This window comes from Alnus glutinosa, chromosome 4, assembly GCF_958979055.1.
Source record: "Alnus glutinosa chromosome 4, dhAlnGlut1.1, whole genome shotgun sequence".
Taxonomy (NCBI): Eukaryota; Viridiplantae; Streptophyta; class Magnoliopsida; order Fagales; family Betulaceae; genus Alnus; species Alnus glutinosa.
In genome coordinates this window covers 31,850,870-31,873,258 of record NC_084889.1, presented here as the reverse complement: position 1 = coordinate 31,873,258, position 22,389 = coordinate 31,850,870, and the positions used below count along the sequence as shown (strand labels likewise).

At 35.1% G+C, this 22,389-nt stretch overlaps 1 pseudogene; it reads left to right on the top strand.

The window, feature by feature from the left end:
- Positions 1 to 1,434: 1,434 nt before the first annotated feature.
- On the top strand, positions 1,435 to 18,989 carry LOC133866319 (lupeol synthase-like; annotated as a pseudogene).
- Positions 18,990 to 22,389: the final 3,400 nt, after the last annotated feature.

Genomic DNA, 22,389 nt, shown 5'->3' with positions numbered 1-22,389 from the left:
TTGAGGTTGACACGTGGCACTATATAAAATAAATAAATAAAAATCTTTAAAAATTAATTAAAAAAATTGGAAAAAGAGAAAGAAAAAAGAAGAGGGGTGGCTCCCCTTGGCCACCCTCAAGGGCCGAAACTCATCAAAAAAAAATTTGAGGGTTTGTCCATGGGGGCAACCGAACCACCCCCAAGGGCCACGGGGGTGGTTCGGCTACCCCCAAGGGCCAAAACCCATCATTTTTTTTTTAATCTGCCATGGGATGGCCGAACCACCCTCCCCCCCCAGACCGGCTCAGCTACCCCTCTCTTTTTTCTTTTTCTTTTTTTAATTTTTTTTAGAAAGTTTTTCATATTTTTATTTTTTAAAAAAAAAGTTTTACTAATTCTAATTTTTAAAGATTTTAATTTTAATTTTTTTTTTATATTGTGCCACATGTCAACCTTCAGGGGTTGACATGTGGCAGACCGTTAAATATTAGACGGAAAAATAGACGGAGGTACTAAGTCCGTCTTTTTCCAAAATCTAAGTACCATTTGTAATATGAATTAAACTCAAAAACTAAAAAATAAAGTTTTCAAAACCAAGGTACTACAAGGTATTTAACCCAAAAATATAAGTTATTGTTTTTGCCCTTTTTCTCTATGAGATGCCATTTGGCACATAACAGTTTGATCAAGCAAAATGTCAAGCTAAAATCACAGACCTTTCTATCAGCAATTCGCTCATGCAAGCGTCACGCAAATGCTGCAAGCTCTTGAAATTGTGAGAATTAGTGTGGTGCTCGCTTGAGCGACCTCTCAGATTTCTTCTATCTCATTCTAACGTTCCATTAAAATTTCGGTATGAAGCTTTTGATACAGCCACCTTTCTTAGTAATAGATTTCTATCATTTGCTAATCGTTCAAATTTGAGGCTACTGAAATTTATTTTATTGTTATTTATTTTTTAGGAAAATGCTTAGGGTACTTTAGTTTTTATCATAATCCATTACAAATTTACGAGGCAGTCCACATAGTATTTACCATGTCAACCCCCAATTAATTAAATTGACAGGCCAAATTTGACACGTAAATTTAATTGTTTAGTTGTAAACATGTAGATTTGTATAGAATAAGTGTCTCATAGACTACTACATTAGTTTGTAAGGAACTTGTACTAAAATGTAGTATCTTAGCAGAACTCATGTTTTTAGGTAGACATTTAGATATTGGCCATTGTATCAATGATTAGAATAATTTTAATATTACCTGCTACAAATAAAAAAAATATAATAATAAAAAAAGAGGAGTAATTTTATTACTAGGCTAAGCTCAATCCATGTTATTAACCAATCAAATGCTTCAATATTAAGATTATATGGCTGTGATTTGTGTTAGAATCTAGAAAATTTGAACTGTGAGGAGTTGACTTATTTTTCACTTGGACATTTATCCATTTGATATGAAAAACTCACAGCTTAGAAGGAGAACTCATGTCCACCGGCCAATTCCTCCACCAGTGAAAGTGAAAGAAACAGAGGTGATAACAAAGGAAGCAATGATTGCTACACTGGGAAGAGCACTAAGCTTTTACTTCTCCATTCAAGCTCACGATGGCCATTGGCCTAGTGAATCTACTGGCCCCTTGTTCTTCCTTCAACCCTTTTTATGTATTTTTCTCACCATTGTATACAAATGCATGTTTATTCTTTATTGTATTTTTCTTTCACTAAGATATTATAAAATGCATCCATTAATTGTTAAGCTTCTTGATTCTCACATGCATTTTTAATAAAAACATGTAACTATTACAAGCATTTTGGACATGTCACTTTGGAGGAAATATTTATCCATAATATATTAATATTCCATGCCACCAAAAAAAAAAAAAAAAGAAAAAATGACCAAATATATATATTTTTTTTTTCCAAAATAACGTCAAACACACATGCACATGCATATATTTTGGGATTTATGTTTCGCTATTTTGGAATGGATAAATAAATTAACCGACTTGTGAAATCTAGCTTAATTTCATATTACTATGATATGCAGGAAATGGCATTATACATAACTGGAGATCTCAATGCTATTTTTTCATCAGAACACCAAAAGGAACTTATTTGATACTTGCATAATCATCAGGTATAATTATTATTATTACTATTATTGTTGTTATTATTATTATTATTTTCTAAATATAAGTTTGTGTGTATAAAAGCCAAGAAAACTAAAAGGTTGGCTAATTTATAATCTTGTGTACTTGTTGGACATGCAGAACGAAGACGGAGGTTGGGAGCTCCATATTGAGGGTCACAGCACAATGTTTGGGTCAACTTTGAGCGACATTGCCTTGAGAATACTTGGAGAGGAACCTGAAGATGGTGAAGATGGGGCTATGGCTAGAGGCCGAAGGTGGATCCTTGACCATGGTGGTCTAGTGCCTATTCCATCATGGGAAAGTTTTGGGTCACGGTATGATCAAATGAAACCATTACCTTAATTATGTTGGTTTTATCTAGTTGACACTTCAAATTATAAGCACAGATTCACATCCCAAAAATATAAATCAAAATCAGTATGTCATTTTGGTGGCAAGATTTCTTGATAATATACATATGCAAGCAAAAAATTATAATTAATGTTGCGTATCTTTAATGTCCGAATAAATTTATCACATATTAAGATACCCTGCAATTCCTCTAAATTGCAACCTCAAATTACATGGGTTGCAATTCGAAAAATTTTAAAAATTCAAGTCATTTATTCAAAATGAATGGTTTGAATTAAGTCATGTAAGCCTTAAAAGCTAAGAAAAAAAAGGCATGGACGAACCACCCCTTGAAGAGTGGTCGACCACCGTTTTACCCTTTGAGAGGGTGGTCTACCCAGCATTTTAGTTATTTTGTTTTATAATTTTTAAGGCTTATGTGAATTAATCCAGGCCGTTCATTTTGAATGAACAACCTGAATCTTTGGAATTGTAGGCCCTGCAATTACTTGATCTCAATCCAAGTACCACAACCTAGAAAAATATGTAAAGAAAAAAAATCGTACCACACATTGTACTTTAAATATTTAAAATTCCATTTTACTTTCTTATCAACTCTAGACTAGTATCAGCAATAATGGTTGAGCTTCTCCATTTAGATTCATGGATATAAAGTTCAAGCATTTACGAGAGTCTCTCCTACAGAACTATCACACCCTCACCTTAGGGAGTGGGCCTAGTATGTATATGTGTTCTTAGTGTTGGGCTTTGTTGTGCGGGCCGATGATTTTAGGCCTAGTTAACTTAAATAAAAATTGGATCAAAGCCTAAAAAGAAGACCACAATGACCAATGATATTTCCTAATTTTAGTGTTTTAGTCTATGGCATATTTTAAAACCCTAGTGACATGCATAATTTAATAGTTTGATATATGGCATATAGGCCAATATGAATTAAAATCCTATGATTTTCTCTCAACATAAATTTTGGAATAATGAGGTAATTTACATGCATCAACTATAATTTTTAAATTAACCTTAACATGATTTTAAGTATTAGATTTCAAGATAAAACTTACTATTAGCCACCTAGATTTGAGAAATAGAAAGTTTACATTGTTTTAACCCTTAGTTTATGAAACTTTACATGCTATTGACCACCTGGATCTTGTAAAAATAACTTTACACTATATTATCTCTTGGATTTCAAAGTATAGAACAACCCCATAACCCTTTGGTTTGAAACACAAGTCTATGGGTTGATGAAATAGCTACCTTTATGGGGTCTTGCACCCCATTTTCTTTTATTGGTCACCCCTCCCTTATCACACACGGCAGCCCCCTTCTCCCCTATTTTTTTTCATCTCCTCTCAACTCCCTTCAAGTCCTCACTCAACCAATCCAAGTACCCATGCCTCCATGGACTCAAAACACTTATTACCACCTACTATTCCATAATATACCACACTACTTGGCAAGGGAAGACCTTCATCAAATCTACATCCTCCACAAATCACATCATTGTAAGCAACCCATCATTTCTCTCTTTCAAAATCTTCATTATATGACATGCTTAAAATGTTTTATGGAAGTTAATTAGATGTTGCAAAACCCATTTGAAAACATGAGAGAATGGTTTTGTTGTTGCTAAATAGGAACATAATTTCATGTAGCATTAAACCTATGGATATTTATGAGATTGTGTACTAACCTATTCCATGAAAAACATGTATATTATGCTTAAACCTATATGTGATATTTTTACATAAGTATTGAAAGAAATCCATGTGAGCCATAAAAATATGACTTTGACGCTTTTATTAAATGACCATATGTTTTGTTAGGTTGCCAAAAACAAGTGTTCATAAACCCAACCATTTTCTTATAAAAAAATAATAAAAAAAAAAAAAAACATTGTGAAGTCATTTAGTAACCAAAAAGCATGATCTTGTAAGATGGGAGTTTATAACCGAAAAAAGAAAAAAAGAAAAAAAAAAATCAGTTGAGTGTATGTTTGCAAAATATGTTTATATCTTTGTAGAAAATGCATTTTTTTCTTAAAAGTGAAAACTCGGTAATGACCCTTTAATAATGTTCTTCATGGAAATGACATAGGATTTCATACCAAAAGTCCATAGTTGTATAATGATGTGAAAAGTGATTTTAAAAAAATGAGCAATGAGTATGAATTTTAGACTAAGTCATAAACTTCTATAACAATAATAATAATAATAATAATAATAATAATAATAATAATAATCTTATAGTATGGGTCTTTCGAATGATAAAATATTTTTAAACATTAAGACTTAAAGTGATGTTAAAACTATTTTATGAAAATACATTATTTCTCATATATGGCGTCAAGAAAGGCTTTGAGTTAAATCTGAAAAATTTATTTCCATGGTATGTTTGAGTGGGTGTTTGATCCAAAATTTATTAAGTGAATAACTCTATATGTGTTTTGGGCCAATGGGCCAAGTGACTAAGTGTAAAGCTCTAGTTAGGCCCATTTAGTGTGTTGTAAGTCTTAGTTGGTTAACCTAGTTAGAAGAAGGTCCAAATGAGTCATTTTTTACCTATGCCCCCCATTAAAACAATTTTGAAACTTTTGGAGAATAAGAATTGTTTTTTTTTTTTTAAAAAAAAAAAATGAAATTCCAAGATTAACTCTATTTTGGTTTCTTTATTCAAAAGTATGAAAATATTGACAAAATAAGTTAATAGTAGAACATGATACTTTTCAAAAGAAAAAAGAAAGGGAAAAAAAAATAGGGAAGAAATTATCGAATTTATTCCTTACCTTATTTCGAAGAAGAAAACCTTTTTAATAATGAGGATAAAGGTCAGAAATGTCAGGTAAGTTAGGATCAACTTCTACTATGGATTTGTGTGCCTAGCATAAGGCTAACTTAGGTGAACCTTATTGTTTAGGATTTAGCAGTTGCCGCGTATCTTTTAGTGCAGTATCAAGGTAAGTAGTACTCTTTACCCCTTCCAAATGTATTTCAATTCCAAGGATTCTCAATTCTTTTTACTAGACATGCTATGATGAATTATTTTGAAAGTTTAATTACCCTGCAAAGTAATACTTTATTATTACCTTAAATATTTTAATGACATGTACTTGTTACGGTATTTATCTTAATTTGTTAGTGCTTTATATATGTTCTTTTTTTCTTTCTTTCTTTCTTTATTTATTTTATGTTATCATTTGATTTCAAAAACTCATTGCATCAGAATGATTTATAACTAAGTTGTCACTCAAAAGTGGGTATATATGCTCAGTATCAAAATGATGATTTCAAATGAGGGAAACTTCTGTTTCAGTGATTTTTCTCAAATGAAGAAAAGTTTTCATTTATGGAAAGTTTATAATTAAGAAAAGTTTCTATTTTAGAAAACTTTCCCAATAAAAAAGGTTTTACGGAAAGAAGTGGTACTCTTTTCACGTGCTAAGTTATGTGATTATTGAAAGTTTAAAGAAGTAAAGAATGAGCATGTGTAAGGTGTAATCAAATTTTGTCAATGAATGTTTTAAGACACTTGGCCCAAAGAAAAGAAGCATGGTACCGAGCTAGATGGAGTGCACCACACTGAAGTACGGTTTCGGGAATGTGTGGCCATCACTAATGTCATGCTGAGTGCACCCAAAAGTTAATCAGCTGACCAAAGCACCCCGCAGCCACGGGTGTTGCCTGATCCTCGAAGGTTAGATCGCACGGCCCCACGCATACGGGGCGTAATAGTATGCAAGGCCATAAATGATAAGTGAAAAGATAAGTTTTTACTCATTCAAGAATCATGTCTCTATATCGAATTTGATGGAATGAGTTGATTTTTTGAAATATTTTTTGAACTTATGATTTGTTTAGTAAAACTAAGAAAAATGCTTTGAGGCCAAAAAATGGAGTTTAACTCAAGTAATTACCTTATGTTATATTCTTAAGTCTTAACTTCAAATTCTAATGTTACTTACTTTCAAAATGTCCCAAACTTAACCGTTTTAACTTGGTTGGGAACACCACTTGCTGAGCCTTTCGCTCACCCCTTACTTTCTTCCCCTTCAAGTCTCTAGACAGTGGACATAGGTGATCGGGATGCTTAGATTTTATGGGGTAACCATGACATTTATTTTGCTTTTGTTGCATTCATGTGATTTTGTCAAGGTTTGCCTCGGGCACATATTAGAAAGAAAAAAAAAAAGAAAAAGAAAGATATATATATTGTTTTCTCAGGGCATGCATTATACAGGTGCTCTGGATCCTAAATAGGTAATCTTTGTGCCTCTAAGGCTTTGAAGCTAACAAACCGGACCCCTTGGGCCTAGGTCGTTACAAGAACAGTGGAAGTATATATTTACTCTAAACTGTATATAATCTTTAGCATATTGTGAACTTGTTTTATCTCTCGAGTGAAAACTCAAATGTCTCGTGTGTAGGTGCTGGGAGGGTCTGACGACCCGTTTTTTTTTTTTTTATACAAACATAATCGAGTCATCGCAGTGGCACGACTAAGTGTCGCTCAGCCAACATAGACACATGTTCCATAACATGTACCTAATATACAAAGTTACATCTGCAGCGGAATACATCATGATACCAATACACATAGCGGAAAAGCATAACTATAAATGAACCTGTTATCTATACATAGGTGAGCCAGGACACAAATCTATCTGTTTAAAGTTTAACTACACATTACTATTACAAAAGAATGGCTTATACAAAATAATATGTGACACACATGTCACAAGCCATATACAAAAGTACCCAAAATGAAGACTCCACAGTCCTAACCCACTACGACTGTCGTTATTAGCTTCAATCGTAGTATCCCAAATAGTGAGCTACCGGATCATCATCCGCCTCAAGAGTACCTACAATCATAGGAATATCATCTACACAGTTGTGGTGGTGTTCACATCCGTATAGGTGAAATGATGAGTTCACCGCCTTAGCATGAAATACACTAAGACCTCAGTGGTATAAGACTAACTGAGTTTTCACAAAGAACCAACCTTTCTTTTTATTTTTAGTCACGCGAGCACTATATGAGCCACAATTTACCAATAGCTAATGTAGCAAACACTGACTATTCAGAAAACATTTAAAACATACTATATAGTTGTGAACATATGTAGAAGTTCCAGTCATCCCTCCTTGGAAGTTTCTACATATAGTCCCCTCTATAATAATACTTTTCATCGATCGCTCAGACATATGTGCACACGATCACTCCATCACAAATATCACGTATACACATAGGTCTTAAGCAAGGAACATGGCATCTTACTCTTACGTACTAGGACAACATCCTTCAACAAAACACTTGCAACACCATCTCTAATCGTATTTCAGTTTCGTGCCTCGAACGTCAGTAGATCATGAGAGCACTAGAGCTAAACTCAATCATACTAACACGTCTTTCCTGATGAACAAGAGCAGTCAACCTTCCTACCCATAGACATGCCATTACTCGCACTTGGGTAGTCATGTATCCATGTACTTTCAAGTTCAACGTATAATCTTAACACATGCAACCATCCGATAGAAATATACATAAGATCTTTTTCATGAAGACTCTTATGCATATCAATACGTCTAGTAAAACTACTCATAGCATAAAAACATCACTCATAAAACAATGCTATATATGCTATGCATGAACTGGGGCTAATAATGTTGCTGATACTGATATGATGTTGATACTGTTATGCTGCTGATACTGATATGCTGCTGATACTGTTATGTTGCTGATACTGCTGATACTGATATGCTGCTGATATACTGGTACTGCTGGTATGTATGCTCTATACTACATGCTCAATGTTCTGTGCTTGACCAGTATATATTTCACTACTGTATCACGCTGAAATCATGCAGTTGCTAAATCACGTCCTCTTAAAACTAAACAAATCCAACATTTTATCCAACCATTTGAAATCATTTAAAATATAATTTCTTCATAAAACATAATCAATTATAACATGACATGTTCTCAAACTCAAAACATAGTTTCATAAAACATAAACAGTTTCAACATGACATGTTCTCAAACAATTTTACATAATTTAAATCCCAACCGCAGAACTTAACTCTTTAAATCAATTCAATACTTTTCACTCTTGCACTATTTCTTAAACATCATTGATATTGTTTAAACATAATCGAAACTAATCAAATCATCTCAAAGCATATACATTTCATCATATGGTCGGTTCGGTTTAATAAACAGTATATATATTTTTATCAATCCAATACATATAAAAATATATATTTTCTCAGTGAGTGGAATACGCACCTCAGATCGCTTGTACTCCTAAATATCCAAACGACTCTAAGCTCAACCGCAATGTGCCGCTAAAACACAATACATTGCATTAATTAACATTCTAACTAATAATCACATTAGGTAGCTTTTTAAATCGCTCAAAAGCCACATTGCTAATTTACTCATAAAACTCTAAAATTCCTAAATATTTATCCATAATTTCTAATTACTTTATTAAATCCAAATATTGCGAACCCATAAGCATTACTTAGGGTTAATCACAATAAAATATCATTTTAACAAAATACCCAAAAACTAATGTCTATGGAAAACTTACCAAAAATTCGCCAAGTAAAGACCCAATGCTTGGGAAGCTCCTAACAACTCCAAACCATACAAAATCTAGAGAAAACGCTAAGTTAAACTCATTTTACAAGATTTATAAAAAATCTTCAAAAATGCGAGTTTAGCGATTTACATCAAAACGTTCGGTCAAAATGTAGATCGGGCTTTAAGGTTTACGTTACCAAAGTTGGATCTAAGATTGGACCGTTGGATCTTCGTATATCATAGTATTTCTATGAAAATCAAAAAGAAGAAAAATGAAGAAGAGCTCTCTATGGTTCTTAAAAATTGAACAAAGAGGCACTGCCTCTTTTATTAAAGAGGCCATTCGGCCATTTAATGAAAAATGGCCAGGTGGCCATGATAAAGCCCTTCACTTGGTATTTTTTTTTGAATGTGGGGCGCAAGTCTGCGCCCCATGTGTCATATATATATATATATATATTACTTTATTTAATTTTCTTGTTTTATTTTTAATTTAACACTTTGTTTTACTTTTCTCTTTTGTCTTTTAGCATGATTATTCTACACCTAACTCTTCAATTCCCTTCTTTCTCACATTGGCCGACAACTCATTTGGCTTAGTTTTGTTCTATTTTATCATATTCTCTTTTCCTTTTAATCAATCTTTTGTTTAGTTTCTTATTATTTCATTCATCTTTTCTAGCATTTCTATTTTTTATATTTGTATTTCTTATTTCATTTTATTCACCTATATTCTTTTCTGTTCTTTTATTTGGACTTTAAAAATATTAATTATCTTTTCTTTTCAAGGCTACTATTTACAAGTCCATAAGATAAAAACAAAACACTTTACCACACTAAATAGACTTATTTTTATTTAATCCTAATAAATCCATTAAATATTTTCTTGGACATTACAGAGGGTATGAGTGGGCAGGCTGCAATCCACTGCCCCCATAGTTCTGGCTTCTTCCTAAATTCTTCCCCATGCATCCAGGTCCTTTCCACTCAATTATTTTTTTATGGAAAACACATTTCGTAAGATGCACATACTACTAAAACATTTCTCAAAGATTTCAAGGTGTTCATATTACATTAAATGCAGGCAAAATGTTAAGCTACTGTCGCTTGGTTCATATGCCAATGTCTTATTTATATGGGAAGAGGTTCGTTGGTCGAATTAGTGGATTGATTCTATCACTAAGACAAGAGTTATATTACGAGCCTTACCTTCAAATTAATTGGAATAAAGCCCGGAATTCAATTGCAAAGATTAGTTGTATCCTAATCCTCGACCTATGCCACACCCTCATCAGCAATCCTCACAAAATGTACGCAACTAAGGCAATATTATTAGAACATAATTCTTCAAAGATAAGAGGAATACATGAGTTACATTAATAATGAATCAAGAGTTTGTAACTTCAAGAGGTATAGCATGTGTTAGGATAGAAATCCGATTCTGCCCAAATGGGCTAGGATCGTGGCCCATTAAGGCTTACCAAGACTGTCATATCCAACAGACTCAAAGATCAGCTGTAACTACATAAAGATCAAGGAAGGTTAAAAGTCGGTATCAAGTCGGTTAAAGACTGACTTTGCAACTTACAACGACCACGAAGGAAGTCCCACGACTCCACGATATTAAGTCGGTTAAAGACCGACTTGGCAACTTACAATGACCACGAAGGAAGTCCCATGACTCCACGATATTAAGTCGGTTAAAGACCGACTTGGCAACTTACAAACGACCATGAAGGAAGTCCCACGACTCCACGATATTAAGTCGGTTAAAGACCGACTTGACAATGATCGTGGAGAATACATCTCAGTCCCATGATCCGCATAAAACGGAGGTGGCCCCATGATCTAATGCCGGTTGAGGGTTGACTCTACAACCTTTGCGGAGTCTGAACCACAACGCCATGATCTCAAGTCGGTTAAAGACCGAGTCGACAACGATCGTGGGGAGTACACCTCAATCCCACGATCTGAGGGTTGACTCCGCAACCTTTGTGAAGTCTGAACCACAACGCCATGATCTCAAGTCGGTTAAAGACCGACTCGACAACGATCGTGGGGAGTATACCTCAACCCCACGATCCGAATAGTCGACAAGCACTCCGGATCTGACACGTGGTCCAATAGAAGAACCGGATCGCTCTCAACATTTTATGTATAAATACCTCACGACTAGACAGGTAAATTTTTAGATTGCTCATAGTGATTAAGAGTGATATACACTTGGGATAATACTGACAAAATCATCGGAGTGGGATTGTCGGATTCCCCCCGACGTAGTTTTCTATTTTACAGGACAGCAGAGATAGGCTTTTTCAGTTCTTTAGCTACCATACCAGAAACTGTTCTAACAGCATGTAGTTCATTATAGGGTTAAATACCTTTTTGCATCCCAAGAAACTACTGATATCAATCACCTTTTCCCACTCAAGTGCATTAGGACAAAATGTATAGTTTTTACCAATCATCTCCAAATAAGCAAAAGCACGCTTATAATGAATTGCACTTTCAAGCATAAGATATGTCGAATTCCATCAAGTTGGCACATCTTGTTTTAATCCCTTGTCACTATCCAATGACATTTGATTGACAGCTAAGAAAACTTTGTTTTCTCATTTGTGATCCTCTAAAATACTTAACATTATCTTGAATCTTTTGGATAGCACCAGTAATCTCTTTCAATCCGTCTTGCACAATCAAATTAAGAATATGGGCACAACAACGCATATGAAACAACTCACCATCACAAGGAAGGGCTTTCTTCATGTTTAATTTTGGTTTGAGATTCACAACACACAAATCATTTGCAGAAGCATTATCTAATGTTATAGAGAAAACCTTTTTATCAATCCCCCCACTCTTCTAGCAAACTACATATCTTTTCAGCCAAAGATGCACCATTATGTCGTGGGGGCTTGAATGAAAAGCTTAACACCTTTTTAGATAATACGCAATTGTTGTCAATAAAATGTGCAATGAGGCAAATATACCTATCGGTTGTCAAAGAAGTCCACAAATCTGATGTCAAACTAATCCTCCCATGACAAACATTTAACAAAGACTTAACCTTTTGTTTCTCCAACATATGCATCTTAATCAAATCAGCCTTAGCAGTATTTCTACAAATTAATGGTACATCGCTACGAAAGTATCTATGTACTTCTCTTATACCATCATATTCAACATATGAAAAAAGATAAGTCATGCTTTATAATTGTACCGACCAACAATTCTCTATATCTTTTAGGACAAAATTTTGAGGCACTTACAGACAGAGTTCCTTGATCTCTATACATGAGCATTTGCTGAATATCATGATCAGTTTTCCCTCCACAAACCTTCATATGCTTCTGTACATTTTCAGTTCCATGTTAACTGTTAGCTATATACTTATGGTCACAGAACTTGTATTTTGCCCATATCCTTGTGTCATTTGGATTTGTATGAATAGAAGGATCCTCCCTTGTATCTATTTCAACCACATCGTCATCGAATATAACCGAATTTTCGTTAATCACCTACACATAATCGTTAGTAAGTTAGAATGAAGAAAAAAAAAAAAAAAAAAAACCCTTTTAACCAAACTGAGATTAACATATAGGTAGTTAAAAATAAAGGGGGGAAAAGTGGAAAACAAGATGTACTTAATTACAAGACACGATGAAAACAAGAATCCCAAACTCAGTATATCAATAGAAAGAAGATATTCAAATGTAGACACTCACTTCAACAGTGACAATCGTTTACAAAAGCCTACTTTTTAAAATTTGTACTTGTCACAAACCAACTTAAACTAGAGTGCTAACCCAAATTCAGATTTTCAGAATTGCTTATATGTGACAAGCACATTGATTGCAGAACTATGATCCCAAGTTCTTAGAATTCCTAGAAGTGAATCTCTTAGAAGTTAGAACATGTCCTCCTCACAACATGCTACAAATAATCGAAACGGATAAAGCAACAAATCTAATCTAAAACTCATATTTAAGCATGAAAATGCTTAAGACTGTTCAAAAGGAAGGTGACTGCACAATTTATAGGCTTAATTTGAAACAGATGAAGAACAGAGTGCACAATTTTGGAGCTAAAGATAGGTGCACGAGCGCTACCCATAAAAGGGTGCACTCGGATGGTACAAAATCCAAAAAGTTCATGATAGATCGAACAAGTGCACACGAGTGGATATGAGTATATTTTTGAGGGATTGATCAAGTATTTACCATGTGTTAATTATTTAACTTCTGTCCAAACTATCAATCACAATTGAAACTAAAATAAAAGTCATCACAAATTCACAAGCATTTAACTTCTGTCCAAACTATCAATCACAATTGAAACTAAAATAAATGTCATCACAATTTAACTTTTGTCCAAACTTCCAGCCACTGAGAGTTTTTCCTCATTCCTTCAGTTCATCCATTAATTACAAAGCATTTACACTAACAAGTAACAACACCATTGAGATGACAATCCATTTCCCGAAACAAACCAAAATGCTCTAAAAATGGAAATAAACTATTAATATACCGGTGGTACCGAATGCAACATCAGCGGAAGAGAGAGAGAGAGAGAGAGAGAGAGAGAGAGAGAGAGAGCGGCAGAGAGACGGGGAGAGCGTTGGCAGTCAGCAGCGAGCACCGAGCGTTGTTCGTCGGCAGTCGGCAATGAGCGGAGAGCCGGAGATCAGAGACTAGAGAGACTGAGAGAGAGAGCGTCGACGGTCCTCAACCCCATAGCAAAGAGTAAAAATCATGCTCCAAAATCCACAACCCACAAAAGTCATGCTCTGAAAGACTGAAACCACCACGACAACATGCAGAACAAGAGAAAATCTTAGACTTGCCGGTGATGGATTTGATGAAAATCTGAAAATTGTTTGAAATCTAAACAAATTTTGGACTCTTGCCGTGATGGATTTTGTCGGCCGGTGGAGAGAGACGTTGCTTGGACTTGGAAATCTGTAGGAGAGAGTCAGAGAGAGGCATTATAATGGAGAGACAGAGATGGCGTGAGAGGAGAAACTCGACACGAGCGGGTCCAGGCGTCCAGCGAGACTGCGGCAGGAAGAAGAAGGAGTGGCGGCGATGCGGCGCGAAGCTGAAGAAGAAGAAAATGGAAGAAGAAGAGAAGGGCGGCGGAATTGTGGAACATTCAGCTAAAAGAAAAAGTTAGGGTTTTGAATTTGATAGTTTTGAACTTTTGAGTCGTATTTTGACATTTGATTTTTGAACTTTTGTCTTTTCACTGTTTTGTGACATTTGTCACTTTGTGTTTTCGGGTAAAAGCTTAAAACATAAAATCAAGATTCAGAAATAAGTTAAGTAACTAATAAGCTATCTCCTATAAGCAGTAAGCCCATTCTCAAATTTCCCAGAAAAAAAAAGGTTTAATTGTGTCTAGGGTGACCCGCCAGACTAAGTTAAATGGGTCATAAACGGGTCAATCCGTTTAAGGTAGACCCAAACCCGCTATTTTCGTGTTGTGGTCATGTCGGGTTGTGTCAAAATTGCCAGCCCTAACTTTGATCATGAAGGCGTGCAAGTCCTTCGGCGGTTTTAATGCCAATTTTGCCATGAGGAGGCCATCCTTCTTCAATCCCTGGAAGATAGCATTGTAGATAAAATCATCAGGTGCGCTCTTGGTGTCCAACTTCTCCTGGTTGAATCTCCAGAGGTAGTCCCTTAGAGACTCATTAGGACCTTGGCGCATGGAGAGTAGGTACCCTCGGGGTTTTTGCCTAACCCTACTTGACATAAACTGTGTCAAGAACTTCTGCTCGGGGGTGTCGAAATTATCGATAAACCTCGACAAAAGATTCTTGAGCCAGTCTTGGGCTTTTCCTGACAGGGTGAGTGGAAAGGCCCGGCACACCACTGCGTCAAGAGTCCTGTGTAAAGACGTATAAGACCGAAAGGTCATCAGATGCTCCATCGGATCCTCACTGCTCGTAAAGATGGGAATATTTTAAATTTTAAATTTCTCGGGAAGAACCGTATTGGCCACTTCATCAGTGAACATGGAATCAGCATTCTGAAAGATATTGGCTAAAGGCTCCTTCCCACCATGCTTCTCAGCCACGGTCTTCCGATCGCTCCAAGTGGTTGCTCGGAGCTGCGCGACTATTCTCTCCCCCTTTTAAATGTTGTGATGGTGCAGGTGTGCGGGCAGCTTGCAACACCGTATTCTGAGCCAATAGATCCTCAACATTCTTTTGTGCTTGGGCTAATTGTTGGTTCAAGTTGGCAATTCGGGCCGATGGAGTCCGCTTCCTCGTTGGTGTTGTTTTGACCTGGATTGTTATAGTGTGTAGTCATCATTACGATTTTTTTTTTTTTTTTTTTAAGGAACAATGTTGATTCCCACAGACGGTGCCAAATTGTTGGTACAGTTTTCGATATGGTGACGTGTCACCTTGTGATTCGTCAATCAAACTCTTCCTTTGCCGAATCCTCCTTCTCCTCCGAATCTGCAAAATAACAAACAACTAGTCGGAGGCACCGACTATGCCCACTCCAATGACTAAATCAGTACACACTTTATGCTTTTCAGGGAGAACTATAGAATTTCAGAGCTTAGAGAATATTTTTTTAATACCTGGTATGATGACCTTATTTATAGACTTACAAGAGTCCTTGAAGTATATCTGGAATAGGAGTCTTGGCAATAGATTGTGCAGATTTCGACCTTATCTTCACTGAGTTTGAATTGAGTATAGGTTGGATAGGACTCTTCCTTTTTCAAATGAACTCTACGTTGATAGGGATCTGTATCCTTTAATCTTGGGATACGGATCTGTTCCTCAAATCTTGGGATTGGATATTTCAACAGAAGTTCCACAAATCTTGGACATAGAATCTTAACAGTTAACAAATACTCATTTTGCTGAAGATGAGGAGATAACTTACAGTGCTTGCACTGTCCAAAACTCTGAGGTGGGAACATCTAAGACATGTTAGCTCCATACAGACTAGGAGATCTCGGAGCATTCCGCATCCTGTGGAGTCTTGAGGCCTGAGGTGTCCCATCTATCGGGTCATGCCATAGTCCGAAGTGTTTCAAGCACTGGGTTTATTTATCTGTATTGAGGCTCGACAAACATCTGAGGTACCCCTACCGAGTCGTATTGATCGAGGTGATCTGGCAGGTTTGGACTGGGCCAACCCCCATGAGTCAGATCGGGTTGGTTTGAGGTGTTTTGTCTGAGGTGACTGAGCCGAGTTGGACCGGTTCATGCCTATGGGTTGAAACTCAGACTTAACTTAGAGGCCACGTGGCTTCAGGACCTATTATCTCCCAACAAATATGAACAAGGACGAGCCCAGTGGATGGATGTCCAATGGGTGGAAATGAGTAAGACCAGAGTTGATGCTCATGGCTTTAGAAACAGCACAACCATAGAGTTGATGCTCTTGAATAAGAAGTGAACCTTGCAAGTTGATGCCTAATGAAAAGATGTTATGCTATAGTCGCTTTTTGCAATGTGTGGGACCTACCCCAAGTGAGGGGTTGTTGTACCATTGTTGTGTGGGTGTAGTACACCAATCAAGTCCCTTTTTACAAATGTTCATATCCTCAGAGTTCTTTGAAGAAGCCCTTATTGAGCGAGAGTAAGACCTCTTCGACCCGCACAACAACATTTACCACAGCGTTGCTCATATTTTCCTCCTAACAACAAGGTCGTGTCACCTTATAGGTACGTAAAGTGCACTTCATCTGCAGTTCAAGGCCTGGTACTCTTTAGGATGTTCTATCCTAGGCACCAGAGGACGGAGATAGACAGTAGCATTTCCATGGGAATTCAATATATTGAAAATGTGCAAGAACCTGATGGATCATGGTAATGTGTTTTTTTTTTCCACACATTAATTCTCGAAGAATACTGCTCTATATATAGCAGCAATTTTTTTTTTTTTTTTAATTTTTTGGAAAAAAAAAATGACTATATTTAGATATACAAAACATTGGTAGCCTGCATTAGGTATAACAATAGGAGAGTGCATCAAATTTACTTATAGTTTTTTTTTTTTTTTTTTAGGCCTAGTACGTAGAGTATTTAATTGAAATAAATGGTAAATTACAAAGAAAATGTTCGAGCTCAAAACATTTACCCCGATATCATGTTAAATCACTTATTGTCCTAGAAACTTAAATTTATTAGAAATTATGAATGTAATTATTTAATTAATATTTTTACACATGATAGCTTTATTGAAGTAGTAAATATCATTTTTACAGGTATGGTCATTGGGGGATTTGCTACACCTATGGTACGTGGTTTGCTGTAGGGGCACTAGCGGCATGTGGAAGAAACTACAAAAATTGTCTTGCAATTTGAATAGCTTGTGAATTTTTGCTATCAAAGGAGCTACCTAATGGTGGACGGGGAGAAAGTTACCTATCAAGCCAAAACAAGGTATGGAACAGTTTGTTTAAATTTGAATTTGGATCCGGATCACCACTAATTTGCTTCGAACATTAAATGTAAGAGAGCCTTTATGAAATTTTCTGGTCTGAACAAGAGGCAGGTTGTCTAAGACCTATTCGGACACGTAGGTCCCATAAGGGCTTATTGTCCGAATTATCAACAATTTGTCCAATGAATGTACACTACCAAAAAAAAAAAAAAAAAAAAGGAAAAGAAGAAGAAGAAAGGAAAATGAAATGAAACAATTCAATTTTTTTTCTTTACAAAACAGGTGTGGACGAATATAGAAGGCAACCGTGCAAATTTGGTCCAAACTGCATGGGCCTTGTTATCCCTCATTGATGCTGGACAGGTCGGTGCATCCTTTTCTCTTCAACTATTTGCATTGTACTAGAACATAGGTGTGGACGAATATAGAAGGCAACCGTGCAAATTTGGTCCAAACAGCATGGGCCTTGTTATCCCTCATTGATGCTGGACAGGTCGGTGCATCCTTTTCTCTTCAACTATTTGCATTGTACTAGAACATAGGTGTGGACGAATATAGAAGGCAACCATGCAAATTTGGTCCAAACAGCATGGGCCTTGTTATCCCTCATTGATGCTGGACAGGTCGGTGCATCCTTTTCTCTTCAACTATTTGCATTGTACTAGAACATAGCATTGTTGCAGAGGACCAAAGAATGTAATCCATTAGAGAAATAAGAAATATCACTAAAGAAGTCTGCATGCATATATATGAATAGAAAAATTAAGATTTACACAAATACATTCAAGAAAGTCTGAAGAACTATGTCAACTTTTAGGAAGTACAAACATACCCATATGCTGATTCTAAGTGTTTTTACAACTTTAGGCTGAGATAGATCCAACACCAATTCATAGTGGTGTAAGAGTATTGATCAATTCACAGATAAAAGATGGTGACTTCCCTCAACAGGTAATTCATGTCAATCTAGAATCCAACATGTGTTCTTAGAGTACGTGATTTCTACGTGGATTTTAAAAAATGCATGTGGGAATCCCATGCTTTATGACTATCTTTAAGAATAGATGTTAGTTTAATAAATTGGTTTAGAGGAGTTTCTTCAAATCGGTTTCTGAAAAAAACTTTATTCATTTAAGTGTGTCTTTTAGTTGGGCTAGTTATGCTTTCCTTTTCTTTTTATCAAAATAATTTTTTTACCTATTAATTTATTTTTTCACGCATAGTGTAATCGATGGTTATTGGCAATAGGAAATCACTGGAGTATTTATGTAAAACTGTACACTAAACTACTCATCATATCGAAACATTTTTCCGATATGGACTATTGGAGAATATCAAAGGCAAGTTCTGTTTGCATGATAATTTGAATGTGCAAGCAAAGGATTGATATTGAACTTGAGGAGCCCAAGTTAGGTTGAAAGAGAATGGTGTATCCAATACAATGCAACTTTCATGTAAGTACATAACAAATGTTGAGAATACTCTTACTAAATAAATGTAGAAAATTGTCTACTAGACGGATGTAAATTATGTCATAATTATTTTGATTTAAGACAAACAACAACTCAATCATGTGTATGTAATATAATATATATGTGTATGTTAAATGTGCAATATCACGTAACATAAACATTATAGTTTTTACTAACTTAAACATAAAAAGGAAAATAAGATCGATTGGTATATTCTACCAATACCTTTTAAGCATTAATTAAATGATGGAATTCATAATTTTTTATTAACTTAAACGTTAAAAGTAATTAATAATTTAACATAATATCAGAACAATTGTCTTAAATTCAAATATCAACAACTCCCCGGGCATTTGAAAGTAAGGCACGGGCTTGAGAAAGCCTAATAACGTGAAACAGAACTAAGCTCAATGCTTGGCCCAACTCATTAGATTTCTTGTCTTACAGGCCTAATTCATGCATTAATTGGCTAGCCCATTTGTGTTTGTAAAGCTTGGTCTTAGTCTGGATTCCAAACAGGCCCTTATAATACTCTACAATATCTTTTCCATGCATGCAGATACGTACACAATAATTCTTTTTGTTGTCATCACATGAAGAGTTCATCTCTGAAGATTTTTTTTTTTTTTTTTTTTTTTAAAAAAAAAAAAAAGAAAAAAAGAAAACCAGAAAACAAAACAAAAATTGTTTGCTCTTATTTGTTTTTGTCATTCTGGGAGCAGAAATGAGGAGTAATTCTACATATTATATAAATGTCCATCACGTATCCATCAAATAATGAGGTGGCTTTTAAAATTATCATTGGCCATGTGATTGATCAAATGGTAATTTTAAAAGCCATCTCATTATTTGATGGACATTTACATGACATGTAGAATTAATCAGAAATGAGACATCGCAACCCCATGGCAAATTGTGAGAGTAATTATATATGTCATATAAATGTCCATCAAGTGTCCATCAAATAATGAAGTGATTTTTAAAATCACCATTTGATTAATCATATGCCCAATGGTGATTTAAAAAGCCACATCATTATTTGATAGACACTTGATGGACATTTATATGACATGTAGAATTACTCAAATTGTGAACATGGTAAAAATTAAAATATTGAATGGGAGATTGCAAATAGGATGAGACTTAGAGAAGGATAATGTAATTTCCTCAAATAATTATTATAGGTCCCTTCTTTTCAAGGATAAGCCAAAATCAGAGTATTACGTTGATCTAAAAGAATTCAGAAACCATCCAAATACTATAGAAAAAATAATACTAAACTTAAAACTCTTTTATAACTTCTTGACACGTATTAACATGTGATTGAAATTCAAACCATGTTAGTCACTAAAATAAAAATTAATACCCTCTAATCACTTGTTAACACATGTCAAACAAATAATAAAAGAGTTGTAAGATTATTATTTTTTTAATAGAAATGATATGAATGCAAAGAAGAAACAAACAATTAAACAAATAATCCTTTCAATTTACTGTATCCTCCGTTCTTGGCCATCTATATATATATATATATAATGAGACATGACAAAAACGTTTTATGGCTTGTAAGTATTGTATGAAATATGAATAATTAGCATTATAGCAATTGGCCGACACTGACTTCCGGCTTGAATTCCCGACAGCTGCGCTTGTCCAATACTGCGCTCGTTGACTACGGGCTAGTGTTCACTCGGTATGCTATTCCTCCTTTGACTCTAGCTTTTTTTTAATGGGATTTGACTTGGTGTGTGGAGTCCATTCTAATGTGAGGGGTTGTTAAATGATTGTTGTGTTGGTGTTATAAATTTAACATTTTTCTTTTTTAATTCATTGGACTTGCTAGTTTTTCTTACAAAATATAAAATAAAAATTAGTTCATAATCTTTACTCATAAGCCAAACAAAAGATAAAAACATATAAATAAAAAAATAAACGTGTGTGCATGGGAGGGTTCTACCTGTTCGGACAAGTAGGGACGGAGCCAGAAAGTTTTTTGGGCAGGGGCCAAGCCATTAAGGCCTAAATTACAAATTTATTAAAATAGGAGTAGGGGTTAAATCTTGAATAAGAAATACTTTACGATTGAAGATGAAATAAATATATAAAACCGAAATTAGCATCAATTTAGTTTTGACAAAATAAATAAACAAAAGAAAATATACAAATTAAATATTTCATAATAAATCAAATTTCAGCCAAAACATATATCAAAATGGAACTCGTCATTTTTTTTTAATCTCAAAAATATTTATGATTGAATCTATGGTAATTGTTGCAACAAGTAACTTCTCTTTCGATGTACACCATTAAAGGATCCGTAACTTAGTTTTAATAATATTCATGGTTGAAAATATTTATAAGTTAGCAATTAACAAACGCACGTAAAGAATAATAGACTACAACTAACTTAAAAAACGCACATAAAGAACAATAGAATACAATAATTTTTACATATCAAATTCTTTAATTAATTGTTTAGACTTATGAATTATAATAAACAATATTTTCAATATTTAATAACCATAATATTTAAATTACAATATCACTTAAATTAAAAATTGTCCGCTTAAAACGACGCAGTCTATTAAACAAAATGCTTGAACACTCAAGTGGCCTCCAGCTGATCTGCAGTATTTGAGAAATCAATATGCGGATGCCACGTAGCCTTATCCCGACGCAGCTGCAGCTTCTAGGTTCGTCTCTCCCTGCTGCTCTGCTTCTAGGATCTCTACCTCAGCTTGCGGCCCTTCTTCTTCTTCTTCTTCTTCTTCTTCAACTTTGTATTTGTGGCCCAATGTGGTTTTCCTTTTGTTTTGCTAGGGAGATTAAAAACAAGTCTCAAATAAGAAAGTATAATTTTTTTTTGTTCAAGAAATTGGGGGGGGGGGGGGGGGGGGGGGGGGGGCCATGGCCCCTACCGGCCCCCCCCTCCCTCCGTCCCTGCGGACAAGTGCTTGGATAATCCAAGCAGGTTGGGTCTAAGCTACCTAGATACCTATCCGAACACCCCCTCCCTCCGTCCCTGCGGACAAGTGCTTGGATAATCCAAGCAGGTTGGGTCTAAGCTACCTAGATACCTATCCGAACAGGTGGTACCCTTCCTTATACTCACATAACTCTGCAATATGATAAAAATATTGTATTGGATCTTAGTCGGTATTACCAGTTTGTTAATTTACATATGCCCAAGTAGACGTAGTGGACCGTGGTACATGGTTTCACACCAACACATACTCCCTAGTCACATGGCCGCCTCATTGGCTAGGCCAATTAAGGGGTCGCCTAAGTCTTCGATAAGCTATAGTATAATTAATTAAGTGTTTTTTTAATAAAAAAAATTCTTATATGGTCCCAGTTATGGTAAAATCAAATTACAAAAAAAATAAAAATCGAATCCCAAAATATTCAGACTTTAAAGGAAAAAAAAATTAAATTAA